The 9,966-nt window shown below is 51.1% G+C and overlaps 2 long non-coding RNA genes across 2 annotated transcripts; one reads left to right on the forward strand and one right to left on the reverse strand.

Moving 5' to 3' along the window:
• Positions 1 to 716: 716 nt before the first annotated feature.
• Positions 717 to 3,227, forward strand: LOC122488059. Its single transcript, XR_006298550.1, has 2 exons — positions 717 to 1,986; positions 2,842 to 3,227. It is a non-coding gene; the product is annotated as an uncharacterized LOC122488059 (long non-coding RNA).
• Positions 3,228 to 4,285: 1,058 nt separating this feature from the next.
• LOC122488060 lies at positions 4,286 to 9,570 on the reverse strand. Its single transcript, XR_006298551.1, has 2 exons — positions 9,291 to 9,570; positions 4,286 to 4,565 (listed from the first exon to the last, which is right to left on the reverse strand). It is a non-coding gene; the product is annotated as an uncharacterized LOC122488060 (long non-coding RNA).
• Between the last annotated feature and the right edge of the window lie 396 nt (positions 9,571 to 9,966).

Here is a 9,966-nt window from a genome sequence, read left to right on the forward strand (position 1 = left end):
CTCTTCCCAGTTGCGACTATTTCGTAAGCAGAGACATTTAAAGGATCCGTCCGAAGGTCGTGGTGAAGTCCCATTCTTTGATGAAGAGCAGGTTTCTTTCCCCAAATGAATAGGTCTCCATAGATTGTTAAATGTGATTTGAGATTGCCTCAGTAGACAACAGCGTAGAGGTTGGTGTGTGTGTCTTAGATGACTTCATTTGCAATTCTTTGTGTTTGGCACGGCTGTTACCAGAGATTGGACGTGAGTAGTGGGCTGTGTGCAGGCATTCCCAGCCTCACTCAGTCAACGATTCTTTCTTTCTTTCTTTCTTTCTTTTATTTTGAGAGAGAGAGAGGAAGACAATTCCAAGCAGCCTCCTCACCATCTGCATGACGCCCGATGGAGGACTTGAACTCGTGGAACCACGAGATCACGACCTGAGCCGAAACCAAGAATCAGACACTTAACGGACTGAACCACCCAGGCTCCCCCAGTCAACGATGCTGACCTCAGCACGGTGCTGGCATGATCTTCCCCAGCCAAAGCCTTTCTTCTGGGGGAATTTCTTTGTGACTGTTATTTGATCACTTTTCACAGATAAACTTTTTTTAAAAAAAATGTTCATTCTTTTTGAGAAAGAGAGAGAGTGCGGGGGAGGGGCAGAGAGAGAGAGGGAGACAGAGGGTCTGAAGCAGGCTCTGCCCTGAGAGCAGAAAGCCCACCCGACGCGGGGCTTGAACTCATGAACCGTGAGATCATGATCTGAGCTGAAGTTGGACGCTTAACCGACGGAGCCACCCAGGTGCCCCACAGGCAAACTTGTTAAAACATAGCTCGACTCCTTTATCTAATTGCAGAGACCGGTGTTAGAAAGACCCACATTTCCCCCTTTGTGGCGAATCGTTCTGAAATCCATTGGCTGGGGGTAAAGGTTCTAGCCTGGGCTCCCCCCTGACCAGCGATGTGGCCGTGTCACCTCTCCCCATCCCCCATCTTTGTCTCCTCATCTGTAAAAATAAGACTGTGGACTCATTTCCAAGTTCCCTCCAGGCACTAGCATTGTGGCAATGTGTCTCGTCTTGGCTAGTGGGGCTAGGGAGGGTGGGAAGCAACGTTTATAATGACTGCTGTCTCATGAAACCAGGACTGGGTGGTGACATTGGCAGAACTGTGTTTCTCTGATTTTGAGCCCATCTTCCTAGAATCCCTTCTAGGGGCCAAAATAGCGGGTGCACGTCAGCCCAGATGCTCATGTCCCAGAGTACTTTCTCCTGCCTTCCGACACTTCTCTTTGCGATCAATACTGTGGAATAAAGAGCCACAACAAAATAGGAAGACTTGGGGTATTTTGCTTTGGACTGTAACTCGAGGTCACATTGCCTTTAGAAACGAATCTCGCTTCCATAGGAAAGTCAAGTCCGGCGGGACGCTTTTTTTTTTTTTTTTTTTTTTTTTCCCAGTGTTCATTGTGGACATGAGTGGGTTGAAGTCAAACAAGGTAAACCGAACTAAACCCATCACCCAGTATCTGGACCCTGTGCCGGGGTTTGGACCACGTAGGGGCTTGACGCCTGTATGCAGGGGGGTGTGGCACAGCGTTTTGCCTGGTGCCCTGCTGAATGGGGGTGAGCGAACGTTCTTTCCCTTTGGCAGGCCTGGCCATCTGTTACTTTGGAAACCCCAGAAACGCGTCCTCAGATAAGCTGGCACTGTACTTCTCCTCTTAGATCCGGAGTAGAAAAGTAACTCTGAAACCCTCTATCTCTGACCTGCCTTTTTTTCCCTTTTGGAGCAGAAAACATTGACATTTATGAAAATCTGGGCCAGCCGTAGTTAGGCAGCCTAAGGATGAGGTAGGCATTTCCCATTAGGTAACGTTGAAAGGAGCAGAGACATTTCCTCCTCCTTATTCTCTGGGAAAATGCGGCAACACCACAGATGGAGAAACCGGCTGTAGAACGAAGCTGGTCCTTTGGGATGCTTTTTAATTGGAAGCCTCTAGAGGTCAGCACTGCATAAAAAAGGGCTTTCTAGTTCTGGGTCAAGCCGGCGCCCGGGTCTTGGTGGAGCGTTTGGGAGAGAAGGGCCAGCAGACCCCCGGCACGAGGAGAGAGGTGAAGAGGCGGGCTGTGTGTGGGAGAGCAAGGCATGGGGTCCTTTCCCTTACACGAAGCCCTAACATTTGTGCTGGGTTGTTTTTCTCCCCCCCCCTCCCCCCCCCCCCCCCACTTCTCATCCATCTTTCCCTACAGCTCCCACACCCTGGTGGGCACACACTGTCAGCTCAATAAACACGACTTATTGACCGATCGATGAAGCGTGGCATTTAGCTCATTCGGAGAAGGGCTGGGGAGACGCCAAAGAGGAGATGGACGGCACAGTGCACTTTGCTTTGAGCGAGGGGAGGGGCCCCTCTGGGCCCCGGCGGCCCAGAGCCTTTCTCGTTATTAGGCGGCAGGCTTTGCTCAGCCCTGCAACTTGCAGTCAAACTTCAGGGTGCCATGGGCAGTGCTGGGACCACAGGTTTCCATTTGGAACCCCATCAGGCTCCCTGATGCTCCCAGTTCAGGAGTGGGTGGGGAAGGGCTTTAGGACCCTTAGATCTGACCAGAACGGAAGTGGTTGGGAGTCCCCCAAAACGGGTTGACACTCCTGGGGCGGGGAGGGGAGACTCCAGGGCACGAGATGCAGTTGGAATATTCTCGGGCTGGTGGCTCAGGCTTCACAGCCTGCCGCAGGCCAAATCCAAACCCGGAGGCAGCGTTGGGAGCTCCCCGTAGCTCCCGGTGGTGCCTCGGAGTTTCTTTTTAGCCCAAGAAGGACCAGAAAAGCCCTTTCTCTCTTCTCTCTCTTGTTCAGGATTTTTCGTGTTCCTGTCTCCTGAGTTAGGCCTAACCTAGCCCACAAATGGTGTTGACAGCTGTCCTTTGCTGGGTGATTTCACTGGGCCTGGGACCCATTGACGGAAAAGGGATATTAGTGGAAAGGACAACTAACATGCCGCACGCACAACAGAAGCCCAGACTCCCCGGAAAAACGTCTTACCGGTCAGCGACTTAACGGCAGTCTCACTGCTACCATTAGGTTTCAGAATCATCCTGGTGAGTGCGGACAAGGCCCAAGGTTCCCTGCTCCCCAGTGTTGGTTGTATTCCGTGCAGCTGACTCTTCGGGCGTCTTGTCGTGAAGCCGGCAGTGCTGAGTGAATAAATCCAAGCTGTGTATGGCATTACATACAAAACTCTATTTTAACAAACTTTTATAAAGCTCCTTCTGAGTACCAGATTAAGTAGCAAGCACAAAGCTCCTTTTAACTCCTCGTATCCTTCCAGCATAAGGTAGATGTCAGTTGGTCGCCCCCTTTGACAGATAAGGAAACTGAGGCACACAGAAGTTAAGCAAATTTCACAAAATCACACAGCTAGTAAGTTCTGGAGCTGGGATTCGAACCAAGGCAGTTTGCCTTCAGAGCCCTTTTAACTGCTCTGCTCTGAATAGGGTCATCAAGGTTGGTCTTGACGTTTAATGAAACCTCTGGCTCTTTGCTCAGCACTGCGGAGGCCCTGCCCGTAAGCTTCACGCAGAGGACGCTAAACACTGTTAGTCTGCTTGGTTGCTGTGCACAGCATGGACTAAAGGGAACGTTACTTTAAGTCTTTGCCTTGCCCAGGACCAGGTTGGCCATGCCCGGTGGATTAGGATGCTAACTGAGACTTTTTTTTTTTTTCTAGTATCCATGTAGTGGCAAAGATTTAAAAGTGATTGGAAGAATTGGAACAACAGGCTTGTTGAAATAATTTAGTAAATTGGTAAGACAAGAGGATCTCTAGGCAGGTGTGCGGCTGTGGGGACAACCAGTACACTGTCCTTTCTGTTCCCTTCTTTCTAGGTCTCGCCCCCTGAACGGCCCTTTCCGGGGCCGTTACAGACTCTTCTAATAACAGAAGAGGCTATTACAGACACCTGGTCATGAAGCGGCTTTTACCCAAGCTTGCCCTGAAGTAGCCAGGCGCGTAATTCGCTCTGTGGTCAGGCCAGGACCTGAGAGCAGGGAGAAAGCTCTCCTTGTCCGCTTACCCCTCATACCAGTCACCACCACACACTGGAGACTTCTGTCTCCGTGTATCTCCCTGGGTCGTCCCAACACGCTTCCAGCCCCCCCGCCCTCCAGCCCTTGCCCTCCGCCTCTGTGCCAAGACAGCAGCGTGCACCCCGTCAATGCCCCCAGCAATGCTGCTTGTCTTAGCACGGCTTTGTGCAGACTGCCTGGAAATCGAAGGACGCGTTGCAAAGACAAAGGCAAGTTTGATTTGGAGCTCGTGTTCTTGTTTGGATGACCTCCACCGTTGTTTCCTCTGCAAATGCAGGGGACAAAAGAGGCGGCCAGGTCATAGCCCGTAAGAAATGTTGGCGTCCCAACCCGGCCTTCCTGGGTTCTGAGATCTCAGGTGGCCTCACGCAGATCCCCTGTGATTGGGACCTTGTGGTCTTGGCACGCCGGCGTGGGCTCGTGGGCTCGTGGCTGCAGGGAGAGTGTGCGGCACCCCGGGAGCAGCGCTTTCCCGTTTTCCAAACGATGTGCAGCTGAAGGGAAGAAAAGCAGAAAAGGTGAGTCAAAAACACTCCTTTGAAAACGGCAGTTCTCCAGGGATCACGAGGCTGCGCAGGTTTGGAAAGAGAAGGGCACAGTGTTACATCGTAACGAAGACAAAGTTGGTTTTCTGGATCCCGCTCTTCCTTCCCATAGGGCCTTGGTCTTTTAAATCTGTAGTTTCTTCTGCTTAGATGTGTGAAGGGCCACTTGGAGCCTTAGGCTGCAAGGGGCAGTAAAAATACAAACCATTGTGGAGGATCAACTTTAACATGGGTCTGGGGAGTGTCAGGGTTTAACAGTTTCTGACTGCAATATTCCCTGTCATCAGAAATAGAAATCTCATAGCTCGAGATGACTTCAGCTACAGTCTCACCCCAAATCTCACTCTGCGATAGGATTTCAAGTCGCATGCACCCTTGAGGGCTATGTCAGGGTCTGCCTCTCTCCCGACCGCACCCCTCCATTCTCTCCTCCCCAACCTTGCCTGACATCAAGCACTCTGTATGTTACAGTTTATCTGCATTTAAAACGGGGATATAATTGCGTCCTTTACTAGACAACGCTATGTCTTCAGAAGCAGGTGCTTTGTATTTGCGAGTGGCCTTAGCTTCCAAAGTGTACTCAGAGGAAAGTCCCAGTATGCAAAACAACTGTTGGGTAACCCAGGCCACTTGTGAGCTGGCTTGTACGGTGTCACTAAAACCCGTGCTTTGGCGGAGGAGTTGGGTCATACTTCGTGATAGAGCTGGATTGTGCTGATCTCTTTTGATTCCCCCTTCCTTCGAAGACTGTTTCTGACTCTTGTTAGCTCCCAAACGGCTCCTATAACTGGTTACAAGAAGGGCTAAGTGGGATGATAGGACTGATTTGGGGTGAAACTCTTTTTTTTTTTAATTTTTAAAAATTTATTTATTTATTTTGAGAGAGACTGAGCCAACATGAGTAGGGGAGGGGCAGAGAGAGAGACAGAGAGAGTCAATCTCAAGCAGGCTCCGCACCATCAGCACAGAGCCTGACACAGGGCTCGAACTCACGAAAAGTGAGATCAGGACCTGAGCCAAAACTGAGAGTCAGACACTTAGCCAACTGAGCCACCCAAGCACCCCTGGGGTGAAGCTCTTGCCAGGCTGGAAACATAATCTGGTGCCCTCCTCATGAGAGAGGTGGGTGGGAAGCGTCTCCCCATGCAGCTCGCGAGCTTTTGGAAAAGATCTCTCATCCAGAAGCAGGCCAAAAATGTCATCTAACTCCGTGCTCATGAACTCATCAAACCCACCCACATGGTGTGTTCTCTTCAGAACTGGGGCCAGCCCTCTGCGTCATGCATGAGAGAGTATTCCCCAAAGTGCACTTCAAACCTTGCTCTGACCCTGCAACTGTTCAGCTCTGGAAGAGTGCCGACAAAATTGGCCACGCGCTCTGGAAAATCTCATTTGGAAGCTCGTGTTGGTGAGTCTGGATGAGATTTTGACCCAAACGGACACGGGATCGGGTATTCTACTTGCCGCTTGGAGTCCACCCCCCCCCCCCAACCCAGGGACGGCCCTGCCTGCTGCTGAGGGAGAGGGCTGGCTACAGATGTGGAGCGGGGCGCAGCGGCTGCTGGGAAACACAATGACCTCGGTCTCTTGGTCTGTCATCAAGACAATGGCACTTTTGTGCATCCTCTAGAAATAGAACTTTTCATCTGGCACCACAGCGTGCTACATTCTGGAGCAGTGATGTCACAAGAAGGCAGAGACTAGGGGATTCATCCTCCTAGGCAGGGTGACTGACACTGTTTCCCGATCTCCGCACATTTACTGATGTCACCCGTTTCCCCCAAACCACAGCGGCCTCGGGGGGTGGAGAGAATCACAACGAAAGGCAGATTCTCATGTCTGTGGCTCTGAAACTTACTCTGGGGATTCCCAGCCCTTCTCTCTCCCGTTCCTCCCAAATAGCCCGGGCTGTTCCTTGAGATGTCTCTTGTATGTTTCACAGGCTTGCCTTCACTGGTACCCGGTGTTCTCCTTTCTGGCTTTAACTCACGGCCGTTTCTGCTAATGCTGCACAGCTCCAAAGCGTAGCTGGGCTGGGACAGGCTCAGTCACTGTCCACCAAAGGTACCCTCCTTGTGCCACTGCCTGCCAGTGTGGGCCCCGCGGCCACCGGTCCAAGGCGTTGAGGCCCTGGCCGTGTGGTCCAGGATGCTGGCAACCATGCAGGTGCTGCCCTGGTGACAGCCTGCTCTCCGTTTGTATTTATCTGTTAATCCAGCCACTCACCAGAGGAGTCTGAGTCCCGAAAGTTCAATGTGCTTCTGCATGACGGGCTCAGAAAAAGCTTTTATCCAGCCTTTCCCAAGGTCACCCTCCAACGTTAGTGAGCCTGGCATGTTTCTTGTGAGTTCTGCCCACGGAGGCTCATCATCCCCTCCTGGAACAGGCTCTTGAAAGGTCTACCTGTCCTAGACCTGGTCAATCTGTCCAGAAATGGCAGAAGCTGGAACTCACCATCCTCCTGTATTAGGGTGGGTAGGTGCCTCGGGTGACTCTCACCATGCTGAGTGGGGGGGCAGGGTTTAGCCAGGACTGGAAGGCTCAAGGTCCCGTGATTTGAAGTATCCTGTGCCACGCAGGAAGTACTTTAGTTAAGACATGAGTCAGGTGACTCCACACTGTAAAAGCTATTATGCATAGAGTTGACCATTAAAAAGTGATTTCTTGGGGCACCTGGGTGGCTCCGTCAGTTAAGTATCTGACTTCTGCTCAGGTCATGATCTCCTGGTCCATGAGTTCAAGCCCCCTCGTTGGGCTGTGTGCTGACAGCTCAGAGCCTGGTGCCTGCTTCAGATTCTGTGTCTCCCTTTCTCTCTCCCCCTCCCCCGCTCACGCTCTGTCTCTCTCTCTCTCTCTCTCTCTCTCTCTCTCTCTCTCTCTCAAAATAAGAAATACACATTTTTTTTATTTTTTTTATTTATTTATTTAAAAAAAAATTTTTTTTTTAACGTTTATTTATTTTTGGGACAGAGAGAGACAGAGCATGAGCGGGGGCGGGTCAGAGAGAGGGAGACACAGAATCTGAAACAGGCTCCAGGCTCTGAGCTGTCAGCCCAGAGCCCGACGCGGGGCTCGAACTCACGGACCGCGAGATCGTGACCTGAGCCGAAGTCGGTCGCCCAACCGACTGAGCCACCCAGGCGCCCCACACATTTTTTTTAAAAAAAGTGATTTCTAGATCCTCAGACTAACAAAAGCCTAGGCCACCAATCAGGCTTTTAAGTGGGGAGCCTGTGAAACGGGCATGTTCTTGGACTGGTGCCCCCAGGGCCTGGTGAACACGGGCAGCTGTGTGCTTACAGATATTCCAGGCGGCGCTGCCTCAGGTGGTCCACACTCGGAGAAACCCTGCGGTTGAGCTGGCCTCCAGGCGAGGAATCATTCACTGTGTTGGGAGGGAGCCAAGGACTCACCAGGCAGTCCCTGTGTGCCAGGCGCTGGGCAAAATGCCTTCATGGTCCTAACGCATCTTTTTCCACAAAGAGAAAATCCTTGTAGAGATGCCACAGTTTTGTCTCCATTAAAATCTCATGACTTGGAGAAAAAGAAAAAAAAAAAAAGCCACTCCTCTGAGCTCACGTGGTGGCAGAACCGGGAATAAAAGCCAGTCTTGTCTAATTGCAAAGCCTTAGTCTCTTGTCACAAGACGTCACGCTGCTCTTGCGGCATTTGGGGAACAATAATGGGCAGAGGCCAAGTTGTATTTGTCGGCGGTGTTTTTTTACGGCTAAAAACTATTAACACCACCCTCAGTACACGGCAAAGAAATGAGAAGATCGTAAAGAGACCGGAAGGCTAAAGAACCGAGGACCCCCTGAAATTCACTACACTCTCCACAATATAAATGTACCACCCAGCGGGCCAACTGAAGATGACATTTCCCGCCAGATAATAAGCTACACGCGGGTAGAGGTGCTCTCTCTTCCGCTCTCTACGTATCCCCTGTGCTTAGCACAGTCCTGGCATGGGGTAGGCGGTCACGAAACCTTCGTGGAATGAATGAGTGAATGAATGAATGAGGTATGGGGAGAAGAAAGAAATGTTCCTCTTTCTCTCAGGAACGTGGAGAGACTGCTTTGCTCCGAGATTGACCTGCCGTCGCTCACTCATGCATGGAAGCACACAGACCCCGAGACACGACCTTCAGGGACCTGCCTTTATCCCTACATCTCAGAGAAACTGTGTCCAAGAGTTGGTAATGTTGTTGGTAAGTCTCCAAGACTTTTGCGTTTTACCAGGGAATGGGAACAGCAGCGGGTGGATGTCCCAGGTCTCTGTGCCCGCGACCTCGTGATCCCTGAGTGACCGTCAAGGACGTGCCAGCAGGAGATAGGAAAGTCATAAAGCCAGATGCAGCCCTAGACGCATCCTGGGACACATCCTTTCCCTGGTGGGAAAGACACATCCTTTCCCTGGTGGGAAAGCAAGAAATGTGCCATGGCCCTTCCTGCTTTCTGCGTGATAGCTGACCTAGGATAGAGGCTGCCCGAGACACAAGACACCCACTTTCTGGTGCTCTCCAAGGCTGCCTGCATCTACACCATCTCGGAGAAGACTCAGAAACTGCCCCATCCCAGCAGGACAGCCCAGGAGCAGAAAAACGCCCTAGGTGCCTTCTAGGCATGGTGACAAATCAGTATGACATTTGCTCTATCAAACTGTCCTAATCGTTACCTTCAAGAAGATGGAAGCTTTTGGTGCCTCTTTTCCAGCCGCCATGGTATGAAACTCCAAATCAATCAGAAGAAAAAATATGGAAAGAACATAATGTCTTAATCAGCTTGGGCTGCTATAATAGAACACCACAGACTGAGTGGCTTATAAAAAACAGCAATTTATTTCTTACAGTTCTGGACGTCCAAGATCAAGGCACCAGCAGATTCCGTGTCTAATGAGGATCTTCCTCTTGGTTCATGTGTCCTCACATGGCAGGATGGGTTGAGGGAGCTTTCTGGAGCCCCTTCTGTAAGGGCACGGATCCCATTCATGAGGGCACTGCTCCTGTGACGTCATCACCTTCCAAAAGTCTTACCTCCAAATACCATCACGTTGGAGATTAGGTTTCTACGTATGAGTCTTGGGGGAACACGTTCAGTTTATAGCATAAAGTCACCTAGGTTTCTGCATCTAGAATAATGTCCATGGGCCCCCCCCCATCACCTGTGCTCAGTCACAGGAACTCTCTGGCTTCTTTTTCCCAATTCTCTCTTTAAAAAAAAATCTTCTGAAATACTCACCACCCCCCCCACCCCCCGTCAGGCCCCAGAATTTCATGATCACCAAGGAAGGAAGTGGGGTGGGTCCCTGAAGGCCTCACAGGCCCGGTCCACCAGTGCTGGGCCACCGATTC

Source organism: Prionailurus bengalensis, chromosome A2 (genome assembly GCF_016509475.1).
Source record: "Prionailurus bengalensis isolate Pbe53 chromosome A2, Fcat_Pben_1.1_paternal_pri, whole genome shotgun sequence".
In the NCBI taxonomy this organism is placed as follows: Eukaryota; Metazoa; Chordata; class Mammalia; order Carnivora; family Felidae; genus Prionailurus; species Prionailurus bengalensis.